Below are 20541 nucleotides of genomic sequence, written 5' to 3'. Positions count from 1 at the left end.
TGTTTTCTGGTTGCCTGCTTGCCTGCTGATGCCGTCAATTCCTGCTGCCTGTTGATTGCCTGCTGATTCCGTATAAAAAACAAAGTAAGGCACAACTATACAGAAATAAAATCAATTATTAATATCTTTCACATATTTACGAGTCCAGCAAGAACTTATTTTGGCACATGCCTGAGAAGGAGTGCGGTGCTTTTACCAAGTGAATGATTCCGCATAGAATGGCCAGTAGGCAGCACATGTCGGGCCACGAACTTCACGCGCGTTTTTCAATCACGGCACCAGACAGTCGTTACTGTATAGGTTTGGTTTATAGGGTTTAACGGCCCAAAGAGACTAAGGATATGAGAGACGCCGTAGTGGAGAGCTCCGGAAATTTCGACCACCTGGGGTTCTTTAACGTGCACTGACGTCGCACAGTACACGGGCCTCAGTCGTTACAGTATAGGCGACGTAGGAAGAGATGAAATAAAAACTTTGTAATCTGCTGAGCTTACGCGTTGTCCTTGAACCTGACCAAAAAGTTTTCGCTACTTTACTTTCAGAACTTCATGTCAATGAGCTGCGAAGTTGCCCGCTACTGAAGCGCAGCAGTAGTATTGTTACAGTGACCTAGAATATTCTAGTTCACTGTAGTATTATTAATAGGGGTGTGCGAATATCAAAATTTTCGAGTACGAATCGAATACGAATACTTAGTTCCGAATATCGAATCGAATATCGAATAATCAAGGACAGACGCATTTAATCACTACAAAACATTTATTTGGGCACCCAATAACATCACAGTTCAACTATCAATGATTAAATGAACACAAAAGGTGTGTGTGGCTGCAAAAAAATTTTAAAGTCTCGAACATTATTCTTAGAAAAGTGGAAATATCAGAGAAGATGGCTAGTACACAGCATTGATTAAAGCTAGCTTGCCATCAGCACAAAAGCACGTTGCTGGGATGACGTAAAAGGTTGTCGTGAAGGAAAACCAGCTGCACCACATGGTCAGACAGTAGTAGTTCCCTTGTAACTGAAACGACTCCTCCAGCCACAGAAAATTCCCTCTCACTTGGCACTGACCTGGCACGTATTGCGAGGTACTTCGTGCACAGCTCTGACTATACCAGCTTCAGAAAATGCCCTCTCACTTGGCACTGACCTGGCACGAATTACGAGGTACTTCGTGCACAGCTCTGACTATACCAGCTTCGCAGGTATAGCCACAAAAAAGCTCACCAGCGCAGTCAGCTACGGCATGGCCCTTGGAGGAAGAAAGAATTTTCCTTCCGTGTAGGCGCCGCCTTGTTATATATCTGTCTATAGGGCTTGCGGACCGAAATGAACGCCGGTGCTCACAATGAATATCGGCTAGATACGAATATTCGCGTCGGGTCGAATATTCGAAACAACACGAATACTTGGATTTCGAATCGAATTCGAATACTAAAAATATAATATTCGAAATACATTCGAAAATTTCGAATATTCGCACACCCCTAATTATTAATACACCCGGATACTGTGCGATGTCAGTGCACGTTAAAGAACCCCAGGTGGTCGAAATTTCCGGAGCCCTTCACTACGGCATCTCTCATAGTCTGAGTCGCTTTGGGAGGTTAAACCCTATCATCATCATCATCAGCCTGACTACACCCACTGCAGGGCAAATGCCTCTCCCATGTCTCTCCAATTAACCCTGTCCTTTGTCAGTTGCCGCCACTGCATCCCCGCAAACTTCTTAATCTGGGATGAACACTAGGTCTGTTAAGGACACTCATGTGGGAAGAAAGCGAATATACTTTATTAGGGGAGCCCCTCATAACGCTGCAGGCCAACCCTGCCGGAATGCCAAGGGTTTATGCTCCTCGGCGACCCAGTCAGCCCATTGTACGAGCCGCGCCTGAAGTCCCGGCTCTAAGCTGCGCAGCGCTACTATAACAGCGCGGCGTTCCACTGCTCCTCGATAGTGATTAAGGGGAAGGAGGTGATAGGGCAGGTCCACGTGATGTGGAATAGGGAAGCGTGCCCACCGCAGAATCTGCAGCTGGGAGAGTAGAGGGTGGGGTAGATATGGGAGAGAACTACGGGATTTGGGAAGGTGTGCGGTTGGAGCTGACGCCACGAGATTTAGTACGTGAGACATAGGGACCTGTCTGCCGATGGGTAAAGGGAGCGGTCAAATCGGTAATTGTTCTGAGAAGAACAGCGTTAGCAGACAATGGACGAGTACAAGGAAGACACACAACTGCGCTTTGTGTGTCCGTGTCCTTTACCTGCCGGTGCTTTTCTTCTCAGCAACGTACCTTACTCATATCGGCAATATTGGGTGATAGGCGCTCAATCGGTCCCTCGCTGACTCGGTCCCTCGCGATAGGGACAGGGGTTGAACCCCGCCTTGATATCAATGCCGCCCGCCTCGTACCCTTGAGAGGAGTGTGCGGGGGTCCAGATTAGCTGGATGGCGTGAGCGGGGGTTTAGACTGCAGGAGGCGGAATGTGATGGAAGAGATCCGGCCTTTGTAGAAATTATTGATATCAGTTCTACAGTCGCTGATGACGATTTTGAGGGGTTGGATTGGAGGAATTGATGGCCAGCGTGATGGCTACCTCCTCGACGACATCAAGGGCCGGTATATCCGGTAACCATAAGCGCAAAGGCGTCTCGGCGGCAACCACATAGGCCATCTCTTGTGAAATAAACGGCGGCGCACACAACAAGAGAGGGGACACCACATGCGCACACATGCACCACATGCATCTCTTGTATATAGCAGTATGTAGCCTGCGCCCTTTTTCGTCGTCGACCGGTATGTAAGGGTTGGATGTGCAGGAGTAGGTGGATTGAAGAGGAGGAGGGAGGTTTGGGGGAAAGAGGGACTCGTAGCGGAAGCCTACACGAGTGAGTATGTGGTGGCCCCTTGTCGCGCGCGACGGGCTTTCATACTGTCCCCCTTTGTGGGCTTCTACGAGTTCCACCGCCATATTGTAGAGGCACGGCCGCTTGATGCAAAGCGCAAAGCGTTTGCGCTTTGTATCTAGTGGCCGTGCATCGGGCGAGGGAGTTGTCGAAAAGCCTCCTCTCTGGACTGTCGGAAACCGGTTCCGCCGCCGCTTCCACCGTGCTAGCGAGGGGTGCTCACGACAGTCCAGTGAACAATATGGCAGCGCCCAGGGAGCCCATACTGCAAAGGTCTATAGTGCCTGAAGCCGGGCAGTGGAGGTGACGGGGGGCAGGCGTAGGGTAGCTTTGTAGGTTTAGCAGGGTGAGGATGCCTATCTTGTCGAGTTCCCCTGTCGAGAGGGCGAAGTACGGGAGGAAGTAGACGAGGAGACTTAGGATGAAGGCTTGTACGGGGAGCACGGTTTCATACTCTTGGTGCCCTCGATCTCTGCAAGTTATCCGGTAGACAAGACGTGTGGTCTGGCCTACGCATGCGTTGAGATATTTGCTGGATGAAAGTGGTGCTTTGGCGGTTCTGTTGCACGTGTAAGCCAAGTACTCGTAGGGTGGGTAGCCGCGGGGTGACTTGGTCTTTAACTCGGATGGTGATGTCCGTTTGTTGGGAGTAGCCGAGTCGCGGAGGAAGGAGTACGGACTTTACAGAGGAGCAAGAGAGGGTGACTCATTCGTCTAATTACACCACTGCGTTAATGTTGCGTTGCAGGGCATTCTCAACGGCAGCAGCACTACCGCCGCTGACCCGCATTGTGACGTCACAAATGATGACGTGTTTTCTTCATATTTCTCGGGCTTTCTTTAAATGCTGGAAAAAAGGACCACGTAGAAGACAAGTTGATACAAAAAATGGATCGGTTGTTTCGTAACTCCCTCTACAACTGAACAAACGCACGTGATCCTAAAGTGAATACTTGTTTGCACGATTAATCTAAGAAAATTAACTAATTAAGCGGAATTTTATAAATACTCTTAGGAGCGTCACACAACCGGAAGCAGGATGTCGTTGGTTTCGCCCAGCACTGGTGCGCCCCCTTTTTTTAGGTTCAAGTATGGTGGCTACGTGAAAAGAAGCGTTTGCGGGACGGCAGGCTGGAAACGCTGATTGGTCGATGGGATGCGCTTCTCCGTGACGTTTTTTGACTTCGCCCTCGTTCTCAACCGGACGTGGCGTCAGCGCGCCTTTCTCGACCTCTCCCTAGAGCGCCTGGGGAATCGCTAGGTGCACCCGCCGCGCCGCGCGTGCGTGGTGAGCGGGCATGCCGCATTCGTTTCGTGATCCTCGGCGCGCTCGTTTCGAGGCGTGTGCAGCTATGGCGTTCGTGCGTGGTGCGCTCGGCGGCGACAGCCAGCTGAAATTTCTGTGCAGTTTTTGCTTGCGGCTTTCGCCGTTTCCCCAGGAGCACGTGGCTAGTGTCGTGCTCGTATTTAAAGTTTTTGCCGCGGCACTACAAGGATCCGCATCAGGCGCGCTTTGAGGACCGCCGTTTGACAGCTACGCTGACGCGCTTGTCGGGGGTGCGCATTCTCAACCCTGAGGTAAGGACTGAACTACATTGTCGCAAGTTTTCTCGTGCATTGAGGACTCACCAAATTGCGGTGCTTGTAACGAAACTTTTTTTTTTTTTTTTTGCAGCGTCGTTCCCTGGATATGCTTCTCGGAAGCCGATGTCATTGTTCGCCGCGGACGCTGGGCCTACTGCTCGCCGCCACGCCGCTGTAGGTTGACGTTGAAGAGCTGCTCCAAACGGCCCTTTTCGGGGCCGCTTCATTGCTTCCTGGAAGATTGCGGGCATCAATCTCGCGGCCGTGTTCCCTCTCTTTGTCGAAATCGGCGCCAGACATCAGAACCCGCGCTAGGCCTCGTTGCAGGGTTAAACGAGTGCAGTGTGGCTTTAGAGAAGTTATGACTTGCGCTTAGTCTATCTATATCATTCATTCAGTGCAGTGTGCCTTTGCTTCTTTAGCGACTTCTCACGCCTTGTCGAAATCGGATTTAAAGCTCACGCCACGCCTCGTTGAATGGGTTAACCGAGTGCAGCGCCTAGCTTTGTTTTTGTGTTCTAACCTGTAAGCAGTGCACCTTTCTTCGCTCCTTACTTTTGTTCTTTTCAGTCGTTTCCTGAATCCGTCGAAAGAGCCAGGCTTGCCGGATGGTTGTTCGCCGTGAATGGAACCACGAGGCGATCGCATCTGCATACACAGCACGACTTTGTTCCCTCGTGTTTTTTTTTACCAAGGATTGCTTCGACAGCTCGTGCAAAACGAGGACTGCGCACGCCGTGTCGTCGCTGCTTAGTGAAGAGGCACAAAACGGATGTCGTCCTTACTAAAGGCCCTTCTCGGGGCCACCTCAGTGTTTCCTGGCAGACCACGCGCTTTCCGCCCTGTGCACATGTTCCCCTCATTTCCAATCATTTGTAAGTTGCATATCAATGAATTAATAAATCAGTCAATGCACTTTATTTACCAGAAAAATCTCGCTGGTCACCCTGGGCTAAAAGTTGTGCACACAGCTTGACAAGGCCCAGGGGACCATTAGATGACAGTTTTGAACGTAGGAAAAACAAGTTGGTACTTTAAAAGAACATGGAAAGTACACCAAACAATATAAGAGATAAACATTACAATCGCGCATTACAGTAAAGAAAAAGAAAACACTTTGACAGCAGACATACAGTATCAATTTACACTATAATACATACAAAAATCACGACATTCAGCATTATGGCACGAAATATAAGAACAGCACATAAAGCAAAAAAGAATGCAAGTTACAATAGTACAGATAGATTAGCTGTTTACATTTGCATATGCATAAAATTAGTCCTCGTCTCCTTGGGCCTCCTTCAAATCCTGCAGAAGGCTTGAATTTGCAACTGCTAATATCAAAGAAGATTTAGAAGAACTTCAGTTTGGGATACACGGTGCATAGTACTTGAGAAAACAAACAATAGCGCCTACAATGACACACACAGAAGAATAACTATGCAACTGTGACTGAAAAATGAACCTTCACGTCAGTGAAATATGAGCCTTTAGGCTGTCTACAAATTGTTATTACAGAAAGAAAGAAATATTAGTGAATGTTGTGTGAGAGGCTTGCATATTACTCTGTTTATTTATTTATTTACCCCTCAAGGCCAGTGGCATTACACAGATGTTAGGGTGGGCTTGTCTAAAAGGAAAGTAAAATAATAGAGCCCGGCCCGCACCGCTTAGAGCACAACGGGCTAGTGGCATTACACAGGGGGAATGGTAAATATACTAAAACTGAGAGAAAAATACAGTTGATTACATGAACATTAAACAGCGCCTGAATATACAATGTTAGCTAGTGCTACGCGGAACTGCTCGTAATTTTCAGTGCCGGCAACTTCTGCGGTAAGGTGGTTCCAGTCGCATGAGGTTCGCGGCAGGAATGACTGCGAGCAGCATTTTCTGTTGCATGACATACTTCCAACTTTGTGATCATGATCAATGCGGCGGGATACAGAAATTGTACGGGGGATGAGGTGATCACGAAGAGCGGGATGATGGTACAGCTTGTGGAACAGGGTGATACGAAACACTTTTCTACGCGATGTCAGTTATGGGAGGCAGATATTAGACTTCATAGCTGTGCGGTTGTAGTTAACAAGGATTAAACGCACAGAGTTATTTTGCACCAGCTCAAGATCATTAATGAAGTCATGAGCAGGGTGCCATACACGTGTTGCATGCTCGAGTTTTTATCGTATTAGTGTTTGATAAAGCAGTAGTTTCAAATTGGAAGGAACGTTAAAGAAGTTGCGACGTAAGTAGCAAAGCATGCGATTAGCATTTTCAATTATGTTCTCGGTATGAAGAGACCAGTTAAGATAATAAGTAATGTGGACGCCGATGCACTTATATGATGAGGCTGATTCCAACGAAATGTTATCGATGTAGTAGTGAGGTGGGACGGAAGTTTTTCTAGATACACGCATGACTTTGCATTTGTTCATATATAGCTGCATTCACCATTCTTCGCACTGAAGTCAGTGGCGGTCTCGTCAAGTAGTCCCCTGCTTTGTACGTTCACCTTGTTAGCGGCTGTCTTATTTCACACAATTCCACGTTCTACACGTTGATAGGTATCGTGTTCCTGCCTTGGCGGTAGTGGTTTATTTTTTTTAAAAAAAGGAAGCAAAAGAGTGTTGCCGGCGGCTGCGGTAATTGCTATCTAATATCTTAAGCACCCGAGCTGCAGCCGGCGGAAACGACAGGGAAAGGGAGAGGATAGTAAGGAGAAGTATAGAGGGGAGCGACAGCAAGAAAGGACAGGGGAGAGCTTTGTACACTATTTACAAAATACAAAAGTAATCAAGTTCCCGCCACCGTTGTCTTGCCATGCCGCCGGCGCGGCGGCGACGGCGGTGCCATTTACCTGCGGTTGCGGTGGCCAACAACCTCGTCGGCGGGAGGGGGGAGCCACCCATTCATGTCTTTATCCCACCAGGGACACAGCGACGCAAGCGAGGGGACCATCCCTTTCTGGCTTGACAAGGAGCGCCGACCAGCCGCCTTGGGGACTGAGGGCGGAACAAATTAAGCCACTTCCCAGAACTGATAAATGAAGGCCGCTAACCCCACTGGTGAAATGTCCGGGCAGGTGCTTTGACCTTAGTGGACATGTCGTGGCAATTATCTCAGACGTCGACTCGTTTCGCCTGGTATCGAAATGAATATTGCTCGCGTAAGCGTTAACATTCAAAGATTGAGTAATGATATAACGTCTATACCTTTCGCCATTTATTTTTCAATAACAAAGCGCAAAAAAATTTTTGTGCAAATAAAATGAAAAATCGTTGTTTCTATTTTTTCTTTTTTTATATACAGCAGTCTGTCCGCTCCCCCTAAAACCACTCTCTGTGACCGCCACTGACTGAAGTAATGTAAGGTTGTTAGTGTTGGTTATTTCTCTAAAAATGACGCAAACATCAGCGAATAGGTGAATATGAGAATCCATAAGAGAGCGGGGATCATTAATGTTAGATCAGGAACAGTAGCTAGGGTCCAAGAACTGAACCTTGTGGAACTCCGGAAGACACCTCTGTAAAACAGGTGTTATAACCGTAAGCAATAACTAATTGTGAGCGATTAAGTAGACATTCAATCCATTTCAATAAGTTACAGTCAATATTAAGATGTTTTAGTTTGTGAGCCAAAAGGTTGTGACATACATCGTCGAAAGCCTTTGAAAAATTCAGAAATATACAGCCAGTTAGTGATGATAGGTCTAGAATACAGTGCAATGCATGTGTAAACTATATTAACTGTGTTTCGCAAGAGTAAAGTTTTCGAAAACAATGTTGCGCTGACATAAAAAGTTGTTCAATGAAAGGAAGTTAACAAGGTTGGTGAATATTATATGTTTGAACATTTTGGGTCAAGTATTGGTAAGGGATATGGGACGATAATTAATAGGGGATGCTTTGCTGCCGGATTTGTAGACTGTAACCACCTTTCCGATCTTCCACTCAGTAGCAGCGTTGACTGGTCAATGCTGGAAAAGTTTGGTTAGTATAATGGGCGAATAAGCTGCAGTGCTTTTTAAGTAACGCAGTCATAACCCGGAGCGGAATGAACACTGAGTCCATCAATAAGCTTATTCACACCAGTAGGAGCAACAGTTATAGGTGGCATGAAAACATAGTTGAAGTGGTGAGTTGTAGGCATATGTATACATCAGATATGGGTGTAAAGTTGTCAGTGATTACGCGGTTAAGAATCGTGACGCGAACGTCGGAAGGGATGAGGTCGCCTAACGGGTCAGATAACGCAAAACTATCGTCGGTGGAAGGATTAATGACCCGCCAGAATTTTTGACATTGGTGGTTACATGTGAGTGGAAGTGCTTTTAGCGCTTTTGAGCGCCTGAACATACATGTTGGAAGCCGCTGAATACGAAGTCCGATCGCTCACTAGTTGGCGAGAACTTTGCGATGCGGTAGAGGCTTTCTTTTTGTTAGATAAACGTTTAATGTGATTATTACACTAGGGAGCTATTGAGTGGGTGGTAGCAGTGCGTTCAGGAGTGTATTGTTCTGTGAGTTGGGTGATTATAGCTGTGAACATGCTCCAGTTGGTTTGAATGCTGCGGACACCAAAGCTATGGGAAAGCATCGATAAAAAAAAATAGTTCATTATTTATCGCCTGAAAATTTGCTCCATTGTAGTCTCGTATTATTATTTTTTTTCTTTTTGTTAGTGTTCGGAGTGGCTAGATTAATGTCATAGTGCATTAGCAAGTGGTCGCTGATGCCTGGCAGGTATGTAATAGGTGAGACTATGTCAGATCGATTTGTCAGGATTAAATCTAGCGTATTAGCCGCGTTGGCTGTTATAGTCCCTTGTGAGCACAAATGCACTAACGAGAATACTGAGCGCACATCTAAAAATTCGCGACTTCGAGACGAGAACGGGGACATTAAAGGGGAGTTGGTATCCCATGTTATCTTCGAAAAAATTAGATCGGCAAATAAAACAATACTGAAATAGATCATGGTGCTTTGTTTTTAAGTGTTTCCATAAAAAAGTATGGCAACAGATAAGGAAAGGCTTAGGTGATCGTGATCGAGGAGGTTAGACTGAATTATAGTGCAACAGCTTGAAACAGGTCTTCACATCATTCATATATACTTTTGCATCTGAGCCTTGTATTTATTGCTGTATTTTGTGTTACAACTTGTATTTAACATTTTTCAATTTTGCTAAACCTGTTCTTTTTTGCATATATTATGTATTCGCCCTTCCTGCTTGGGCCTACTGTAGGCCTGCAGTATGTTCTAAATAAAATAAAAATAAAAAGAACATTGCAGGAGCCCGGACAAAGCAAAATTACACAAATTACGTTTGAATAGAGATTATGGCAGGAAAGTGGATGAAATATAGCTAAAAGAAGAGTTGTGAACCGAAGCAAAGTATGTAATGAGCCAGAAATATGCATATCAAAGAAGACACTGCACTGAGAAAATGGACAGCATGAAATAAATGAGCAGCACAAGTGCAGCGTACAGGCCTTTATCAAAGAATTTATTTTTTGTTTATTTACCACGTCCTGGTAGTGTTAGCTCCATAAAGCATTATCAAAATTATCACAATTTTCAGTTTTATTTGCTTAGGAGAACGTTAGAGCATTAAGAACTTGGCTCATAAATGCACCTCAAATATTGCCATAAATCATCGTACTCTTCGTCCTGGGCCACAAGAGCTGGGGCTTCATGAGATAATTATTACGGTGCATTAACGAAAATTTCAACATGCCGTCAGCATGCAAAGATTTTATACTGGCGCTGAAAAAGCCGCATTTTTTAAATTTTCGCTGGCAGGAGGGAGTAACTTTCTTGACTGCGCTGCTTTCTTCCTAAGCAAATGAAAGACGTGTATGCCGAGCAAAAACAATTCGAAAATATGTAGCGTAAGATATAACACTAATGCACTGTGAAGCTTGATGCCTTATTGGTCCAGTAGAGTGGAGAGCTGGGCGAGTTAATTGGTTCACGATTGTAGAAAGAAAACCAGCGCAAAAGACGGGGACACAGAACTCGGAACACAGAATACAGGAACACAGAACACAGCGTCGTCCTGTGTTCCTGTTGTGCGTCTCCGTCCTTTGCCCTTGTTTTTTTTTTTCCTTAATTGGCCATGCACTTGTGGCAATTTAAGTGCACTTCCTGTGAATTTTGCACAAAAGTAGTGTATTTTTGCATTCACCTTTTTTACACGCTGAGTTGTTTTATCTTTTGGTCACTTCAGAAGGGAGGAGTTAGTATAGAAGTAATTTACTTGGAGAATACAAGGAAATATATCTTGCGATGAATTTTCTCATATTTTAATTCTGCCTGATGGGAATGAATTACGCGCCATACGGTGTTACTCACAACCCAAGGCTCTAAGTTGGGCAAAGCATGTATCATATATGTGGAAGTGCGAATATGGCTGTGGTGCGCTGGGCGTCTTGCATGCACAGCAGGAACTGATTTGTGTCTAGACCATCCAGGAGGGCATGTACAAGGACGGGAAGATAGTACAAACGCTAAAAAAAAAAAAGCTAGCTGGGGCTAGAAACGCATTTTTCGTTCTAGCAAGTACCAACGTTGGGGCAAAGCAACCAGTTTTGGGCGCCTTGTAAGAAGAAAGGATGGTTCTGGGAAGCGGAGGCAGGGCTGCGTACGGCGCACGCGAGGTCGCGGGGTCACGGAGTAGCGCTGCAGCAGCACATCGGGAAAAGGTTAAATTCTTCCACTCGCCACTCGCAGCGCACCGCAGAGCCGGCAGCCTTCTCTCTTGTCCGCCTACCCGGCAGGTTCCGGCCGGGGAGACGGACAATAGTCGCGGGCGAGAGCGAAGGAGGGGGGGGGGGGGGGGGGGGCACCACATGAAAAGCATTAGAAGAATGTCACTGGCGCCTCCACTACGGCTCAGCTTGTACTATTCTGGCGCAGTGCTGCGTTTCGCCGTAATCGCTTGTCAGCAAAGTGAACACAGCACCGTGCCTTCCCGTGAATAGTACAAGCAGGGACGTCGCGGCCACATCGGCATTCGCAGTATAGCGCCGCCCTGTCGCTTATTTGCTCGCTTATCCTCTAACAAGTCAAAAAGTCTTCCTGTTGTGGCACGCCATCCATGGCTTACGACACCACGTCTGTCATTCCCCTTCATACTTCAAGCGTTTCTCTTGCTATGGAAGTATTAGCCGTTGCGGCCACCAATTCAAGCAGCGAGAAAAATTTCAGCGCCGCAGGATTCGTAATGAAAGAGCGCCGCTCTTGTTTCGATCAAGCCATCATCAATGAACAACTTGCATATTTAGAGTGATAAATCTATACCTTTATGCGTTGTGTCTTGTGTATAATCCCAAACTGTGATCTGGAATGCGAGGTCAAAATTTGAATGTCATTGAAATAAACTCATTTTCCTGAAATTCTCTTTTTGTGTCGTCGCCGCTTTGCAGGTCGGGCCGAGCACGAGCGTGCTCAGGGTCCTTCAGTGTCGGGCCGGGCTTCCTGTCGGTAGGTTAAGTCCCGGGCCGGGCGCGGGTTCGAAATTGCGGCCCGTGCACAGCTCTATTCAGAAACCTAATCACATTTCCTTTTGTGAAAAAAGAGCTATGTGCAGAGTTTAAATGGTGCAAGTATGAAGCTACAATGAAGTCAATTACCAAACACATCGAAACATCAGTTGTGATGCCTGAAAAAAGATGTACTGCAACATATAAATACTCAAGTCTCGATAAGCAGGAATACTGAAGGGGAATAAAAACAGTTTTCTTTTGTTCGGGCTCACGCACCTGCTACAAACATATTCTTTATACATAGCAATAAAACTTGAAATAACTGTTTAAGAAGCCTTTTGGTCAAAGTATAGCTAAGTATGACTGAAAGGAGTCCGCAAGAAATGCACGGAAGCAGGCATGCAGTGTGACAGCGCAGCGCGACAGGTGCGCTTTTTAATCTCGCGCGCGCACTGAAGAACATGGGTTTATGGTTTATTGGGGTTTTAACGTCGCAAAACGAGTCAGGCTATGAGGGACGCCGTAGTGAAAGGGGTTCGGAAATTTCGACCACCTGGGGTTCTTTAACGTGCACTGACATCGCACAGTACACGGGCCTCTAGAATTTAGCCTCCATCGAAATTCGACCACCCCGACCGGGATCGAACCCGCGTCTTTCGGATCAGCGGCCGAGCGCCATAGCCACTGAGCCACCGCGGCGGGTCGAAAGACATGACGGGGACACGCCGAGGAGGCAACGCTGCAGTGCACGCTGCCTCCTCGCCTCTCGGCTCCTCGCGAGCAGCCCCGTCCGCTGACGAGCGGTGGCGGGGGAAAATCTAGGGAAAACATGCCTGTCCCCAACCGGACATGACGTCATTAAATATCACGTGACCTATGACGTCACGCGTATGACGTCATATTTTTTTGACCAATCAGCGTTTCCAGCCTGCCGTCCCGCAAACGCTTGTACGTGAAACACCTTGTATTATATGTACAGTCGCGAAAATCGTGTCATTAGGAGCTTCTCTATACGCACTATCCAACTTTCTAATTAAAGCTTTTCAGCTATAGAAATCTCCGTCTGCTCAAAAGTTAATTGTTATTTAATTAGTGTCATATTTATTAACGGTCATTAGTAGTGATAATAATCAATTACGGTAATTCGCCGCGCCAATTAATTAGCAAGCCAAGTTGCGCCCCTAGAAGTGTTTAGTCATGCCTTGTTGAGTGGTTTGCACTGGGCAGGCGTTGTTGCACTGAGCAATCTTGTTCCCTATGGACAGCCACATCCTGTCGTGCAGCTTAGGCTGTATGGCTAGCGAGACAGCTGCCCGGCCACAGTTTCACTTGGCTGGAACATTTCCTGTACCTACGCAATGACCTGTTTGTCAACCGCCAACCAGCGTCCGCAACGGGATGAGAAGGCATCGTAAACAAGTTCTTCCTTGCATACTACGCAGGGTCACCCGTTTGTAAGCGAAAGACTGGTCTCCCTTGGATATTGCGTTAACCCTCAGACACGTACCTGGAATCTTGTTAGGAGCGATGAAGAAGAGTCTTTATCCTTGTGCTTTATGCACGATCTCTAAACGGTTAAGCGAGAGCTGACTTGCTAAATAGGGTATACATAAATGTGGTGGTGCCCGTCGGGGCTATTGATCACAGATAGTGTGCGTTTGCCCTATTGACCCGCTTCTCATCAAACCTGTCAACTCGATGAAGAGATTACGCTGAACTTGGCGAATTGGAGTGGCCTCATAGTTGTGCATTTCTTCTTTCCTCCTCGTCAGTTTGCTCTGAATACTAATTTTGAAAGGATCGAGGATTGAATGGCAATGTCGCCGGCCACGCTAAAAAACGAGCCTGTGTAGCGTGTTTCGAATAGCGCGTTATCATAAAAAGATGCACGTGAGGGGAAAACAAAACAGAAAAGTATTTGAAGCTTTCATGCAAAGGTCCACCAAGCTAAAATGGATAAACAATAAAATAAAAATAATAGAAAATAAAGCGTAAATATATAGGTGGACTTCTCCCTCGTGTGAATCCCGCTTAAATGGTGGTCGCTGCTGCTCCTTCGATCTGAACGAGCCGCAAGGCTTGCTGGGTACTCCGACTTCCGGGTCTTTCGGCGAGATGCGCGTGTACTGCGCTCTGCTTGAAGTGCGGATTTACCAAGCTTAAATTCGCTCTTAATAAGTTAATACGCGCGAATGAAGTCGTAAAAAAGGTCAGCATGCTCTACGTGCATTATTATGCCCACACTCGACGTTCCGTATTGGAATTAAGGGCGGAAAAGCGTTGTAAGTGCGAACGTTTCGGCATGCGTCGTCTGTTCGCGCTGAAGTTTAGGACGCTTCATTCACTCGCTGAAAAGTCCGCTTCTTGTTACGGTTATCATATGGCTGCTACATAGTTCTCTAATATATATTAGAGTACATATTTCCTTGAGGTTTCGTGCTTCCAGGCGCTGAATATATGGACTACCAGCAACTGCAGCCTTGCATTACGTACGAGCGCACTGGTGCGCACATTGTAGCTGGGTGGCTACGACGGCAAGGAGCTTGAACCGTGCAAATCCTCAGAGGACTTTCGATACTTTTTCTATACACGCCGCGGTGGCCTAGCGGTTAGGGCGCTCGGCTACTAAGTCGGAGGACCCGATCCGGGACTCGGCGGCCGCGTTTCGATGGAGGCGAAGCGCGAAAGGCGCCCGTGCGCTGCGCGATGTAAGCTTAATTGCGCGATGCCTGTACTTGTCTGCTTAATTGCTTTCGTTGGATATTTGCTATGCTTTATGGAATAATTACTGCAGAATCTGGCATGCTTAACAACTCTGTCAAGTGATTTAATTTTAGATGAGCTGTAATGCAAAATGCAACTGCATTATAATGTGTTGAATTTTCAGCACTACTCTAGTCTTTCTGCATGTACGAATTATGCCCCGATAAGCATGCACCGAGACTTTGAGGCTGAAAACATCTACTTATGTGCGCCAAGAGCCCAGATGGGAAGTTACATGGCAGCTATTCCAGCAGTGAGAGGCGTCCACTTACTGCAGCTTTGGTGGATGCACAAGAACTTTTCTCACAAACAAAATTAACTATGCATAGTTATGCACTTCAAACCCTACATGGTGGTGTGGGACATTACAAGTCATTTACATTTAACTTGCGCCTCTGAATGTTAAGAATTTCTGTAATCGATTTCCTGATGCTGGTTGCTGCATTAGGTCGATGAAAAAAATGTACAAAAATAAATGCTTTGTTTTATGTCATCTCTTGAACGTTCACTAGCTTCAAGGATGTAAAATCAATGTTGCTTCCCATCAAAGCAAAGGAGAGCCTGTGGACATTTTCCTGTCGTGTACTTTGTGCTCTGAGCCTAGTTGAAGGAGAACCACCAGCCTGTGTACAGACAGATGTCGCCAATGGTTGGCACCTCAGCTGTTGATGCCTAGCTATGTATAGAAATGTGGAGATGTATAACTTACGCACTGTATGCACAGTGTTCAAGGTAAGCTAGGTAAGTAACAACGCTAGCAGCTAGGCAAAAGATGAGCTTGCCTTCAGTTTTTCCTAATAAAAACCTATGCCAAAACAAGGCATCAAAGCCTGCTGCAGAGCTTCACTACAGGCACCACAACAGGCACTACAGCGCTTGTCTCTTCTCCTTTCTTTGTTTGTGTTTGCATGCTTTGGTGCTGCTCCTTTTCTTAGATTCAAAATGCATTAACTAGCCCCAAAAGAAGTTTTATTGAACGTAAACAAAGTCAGGCACAAAGACAAAACAGTAAGCAAACACCAGCCAAAAGCAGAACAAGCTCTCGACGTGGGCAGCTTTACTGTTGAACTGCAAGAGGAGCAAGTTTCTCAGCTATTAATAAAAAACTCTTCTTGTCCTGTAGGTATAACATCATATCTTTGTCTTGCAAAACCTTTTGCAGCGCATTTTCTACAGCATGTAATAAATTAGTTTAATGCAGGAGATCTTTGTGACAAATAGTAAATTATAATAAATAGTATGGTCGAGCGTACAAAAAAAATATCATGCTTCAGCTTTTACAGCACACACAGAAGCTTGATACGAGTTGTTTTCAGAATCTTCTACAAGTTCCTGTTACAAAGTCTTGTGCAATGTTGAACAAAAGACATTCGCATCCAGTTTTAGCTTTGGCGTTAACAATGCGGCACACCTTGCACATTGATAAACCATCCCTAAGACACTAGTGATACCAAAAAGTCTGGAATGCCTGAACACAATGCGTTCCTTGGCTTTATAATTTAAAAAAACCTAATTTTATAGCATGATTATTACTCTTGATCGTTATGGGCCCAACGACCACTAGACCAGCCTCTACCTTCCTTGTAGCATCTTGCACTTCTTGAAATCCCCAATGTACCTCTCAATTAGTCAATAATTAAGTGCAATATTACTACATGCAAGCGTGCAATGCATCACATATGCAAGCTATAGACGTAGACATTTATTTACTTCATATGCATGCTCAGCACATAAACAGTGTACGAATGACACTGCTGCACAGCGACAGTTCAGTATTATAGAATTTGTCTCAGATGTCAATTCTACTAAGTTCTGTACAGTGAAAGGTGAAAAACAGCTAGGCTATGTTGGCTGCCATTTTTTTTTGTGTGTGTGTGTTATCCTGAAGTGAAGCTTTTCCCAACTTACTGACTCAAGAGTATGAAAAGAGTGGTTTATTGGAGTTTAACGTCCCAAAGCGACCATCTGGGGTTCTTTAACGCGCACTGACATCGCACAGCGCACGGGCCTCTAGAATTTCGCCTCCATCGAAATTCAGCCGCTGCGGTCGGGATTGAACCCGCGTCTTTCGGGACAGCAGCCGAGCGCCGTAACCACTGAGCCACCGCGGCGGGGCAGTACGAAAAGAAAGGCGGTTAATAATTCTTATCACTTTCTAATGCGATCACCTTGTCTGTCAGCCTCCTTCTCCGCACACAGGAAACGAAGAAACGTTACTGCAACACGCGGGTCCACACAAACAGGGAACTTATGTGTAACTTTCCACACTTGCTGCGTGCTCATGTCGACTAGTGTTCTGGTGAAAACGTGTTTCAGTTTGAGCATGAAATTAGCGAAAATGGCCTCATAGAACAATTTATAACTCTTACAAGTGCTCGTAAACATGCCTTAACACTGCGACCAGAGCAGTGTTAAGACCAGAGCAGTGTCAGCGAACGAGATGCCGCCGTACGTGGCCGCGGTGTCGCCGTTTCGACAGCTGACGGCAGTAACAACACACGCCTTAAGTATTAGCTATGAATTCGAGCTACTTGCATTCAGCGCAAATGTCTAAGGAATAATCGTCCTGTCCTTTAACATCTTAAGTTGTCACGCTGTACTGACGGAGGCCGAACAGCATATATTTGCAAACAAGCCCGCGCGGTGCTGCCGCCGTCATGTGAGTATGGTTGTGGCACATATCCCGTTGCAATGAAGTTTCTGCTGAAACTTCTGCTGAAACTGAAAGGGCAATGGGCGCCGCCTGCCACCTTCCCACTTCTTTATTCAGCCCATGAACTTAAACATACACGGAAGCAGCGAACGGACATGAGAGGTGTCTGTGCAGCCTTTTCCCGCCCTTCTTCCACCCAATGGCGTGGGCCGATTCTCATGAACCTGCTAGAGGGAGGGGAATATCCCTTTTCATCTGCCACTTCCTGCATTGTTACGCTAGCAGGCTCATGAGACTCGGCCGACGCCACTGGCTGGAAGGGGGCCCTTTTTACGGGGAAAAGCCGCTTCGGCAGGCGAAGTCTGCCGGCGCAGGTCGGCTACGCTCCCTCCATCTTTTCTAGGCTGGGCTGCTTCCGCTAGAGCATATAGACGTCAGTCACCTTAATTCACCTGTGGACACTTCTATGGAGCTGTACATTGTCAGCGCTGCATTTTATTTCAAAAGAGCTACTACTGGGCTAGTTGGGTGTATTGGTGAGCAAATCACAATATCACAATCACGCCCTGTGTTCGTCCCTGTGATAGCGCTCACCAATACTTTGTGATATTGTGACCTTTTTAACCCCTCGGACATTGCCCCCCGATAGGGCAATCGGTTGCACTCAAGGTACGACATACCCCCTTCCCTACGGGGCCAGTACGTAGTCGTGACGTCACGTCCGAGTTGGGAACGAGGAGAGTGGCCGAGTGCCTCCTCTCCCCATGCCCGGCGGCGCGCGCGTCCGTGACTCGGCACTGGGGCGGTGAAGGATACCTGTGTATCCCACATTTTCCCCTCCTAAAGAAGCCTCCCAAACAGAGAAGTATGTACAACATGATTTTATTCAATCTCCGTGGACCAGATGTCTAAGTCCATCCCCAGACTGTCTTCGGGGGATGTGGACTCCGCCGCTCCGTCGGTCGCCGGTTGGATCACGGCGACTAGCCCGAGGGCCGCCGACTCGGGGTCCGGGGCCAGGACGACCAGGGCCGCAGGCGCAGCTGCCGTGGGCGAGGGAGCCGCCGCGGTCAAGGATGGTGGGCCCGGGCGGGGAGCAAAGGTGGCACTAGCGTGGCGGGCGGCGACTTTCAAGAGCCATTCCGCAAATTCAGCGTCCTGGCCCGCCCGCTCCACCATCTGACGGGCCGCTGCGCTGGGGCCTGCCGCCGCCCGCCGGTCTTCTGCCGGGGCCCCCTGTGTCCTGCGATAGTGCAGGGCCCCTGCCACGTGGGATCACATCCGCGACGGTCTGCATCCGCGACGGTGCGCCCCCGAAAGAGATTGAAGAGCCTCCCCGGGGCCTATTCCGCTTCGCTCGCTCCTGCAGTAGTGGCGTGCTGGTGCCTCGGCGTTGGGAGGCTCCTGGCCCGCCCGCTCCACCATCTGACGGGCCGCTGCGCTGGGGCCTGCCGCCGCCCGCCGGTCTTCTGCCGGGGCCCCCTGTGTCCTGCGATAGTGCAGGGCCCCTGCCACGTGGGATCACATCCGCGACGGTCTGCATCCGCGACGGTGCGCCCCCGAAAGAGATTGAAGAGCCTCCCCGGGGCCTATTCCGCTTCGCTCGCTCCTGCAGTAGTGGCGTGCTGGTGCCTCGGCGTTGGGAGGTGGCAGGCTGTGACAGGTGGCAGGTTCGAAACCCACCGTCGGTTACCCACCGTATGGGTACAGGGCGGCAAACGCTGGACTGATGGCTGGACCGGGGCCAGAGGCTCCGAGCTTCGGGTCGGCGGGAGGGGCCCATGAGCCCTGGGTGCTGCCGGCCCCGATACAGGCGAGGTCAGCTGGCCGCGGCGCGGCGAAGGCCAGAGGTGGGGGCACAGGTACCGCGGGGGAGTCCATCCGGGTCCCGGTGGGGTGGCCGCCTGGTGGCGGCGACTGGCGTTGGGGGTCTTGACCGCCGGTCGGGGGCGACCGGCGGCGCTTCGGCGGTGCCTGCTTCTCCATCTGCGTCGGGGAAAAGGTCGACACAGATGTAAACCAACTCCCGCAGCGCGTGCTACGTAGCTTTTCGGCCCTCACGAGAATCATGAGGGTTAGGTAACGCAAGAGAGTCTTACGTAACATTGATCGACATGAGCGGCCCGTACGTTCATCCGCGCAGGCAGATTTTATTCCTGCATATATGGCGCAAGTTATAGCGGGACGCGGAGTTCACCGGCTGATCGCAGCGCTCGTCTTCCGACTGCGGCGCGGGTCGGGCTGTGTCCTCAACCCACTCATCTCGCTGCACGTAACGTTTCAAGGCGCTTACGTGCACCGGTCCGCCTGTCGGCTTCAACCCCAAGTCCCAGAGCCTGTAAACGAGCGACAAAGGCAAGAAGGGGGAGGGGGGCTGCGCCCCCCCCCCCCCTGGAATTTCGGATATTTTTATGCATTACTAGTTTTCCAAGCATAGCACTAATTTGCTGTTTCTAATTTGTGTTTCCTGTGCATAGTTTAGACCACAAATAGTTCCTTTTTGATTCTAACCTGCCGCCTCCCCCACCCCCGCTCTTTTTCAACAACTTTGTCAAAGGCGCCTGCAGCGCTGCGCAATCCGGGATGAACTGGCGATAAAAGTTCGCCATTCCCAGGAAGCGTCTGCGACCGGCCAGATCTGACGGCGACGGAAACTTAAGCAAAGCCTCGAGCTTATCATCGCACGGCAGAATGTGAACCCCAACAGTGTTATTCGTGTCGCGGCGATCTCTGCCTTCTTTGGGTTCAAAGTGGTTCCCGCGGACCTCAGCCTCTCTAGGATGTCCCTCAAGTGGCGCAGGTGTTCCTCGAACGTTTTCGAGTACACCACGATGTCGTCTAGATATGCGAGCGCATGTTGCCACTTCGCATCTCCCAGAACACGGTCCATTAGGCGCTGATAAGTAGCGGGTGCTCCTATTAAGCCAAAAGACATTCTCTTGAATTGGAAAAAGCCTCTGTGACAAGTGAAAGCAGTTTCCTCCTTATTACGCACATCCATTTCAACCTGAAAGTATCCGCGGCTAGCATCGAGCGTTGTAAAGTACTTCGCCCCACCTAGGTTGGACACTAGAGAAGAAATGGTAGGTAGAGGGTACGCATCCTTTCCCGTAACCTTTCAGTCTGCGGTAGTCCACGCAA

At 48.2% G+C, this 20541-nt stretch overlaps 1 pseudogene; it reads right to left on the bottom strand.

Moving 5' to 3' along the window:
* Positions 1 to 18282: 18282 nt before the first annotated feature.
* LOC149365893 (uncharacterized) lies at positions 18283 to 19719 on the bottom strand (annotated as a pseudogene).
* Positions 19720 to 20541: the final 822 nt, after the last annotated feature.

Source organism: Amblyomma mixtum, chromosome 1 (genome assembly GCF_055824585.1).
Source record: "Amblyomma mixtum isolate Tamu chromosome 1, ASM5582458v1, whole genome shotgun sequence".
NCBI classification, from domain to species: domain Eukaryota; kingdom Metazoa; phylum Arthropoda; class Arachnida; order Ixodida; family Ixodidae; genus Amblyomma; species Amblyomma mixtum.
The sequence above is the reverse complement of the archived record's forward strand: the minus strand, read 5'-3'. Positions and strand labels throughout refer to the sequence as shown.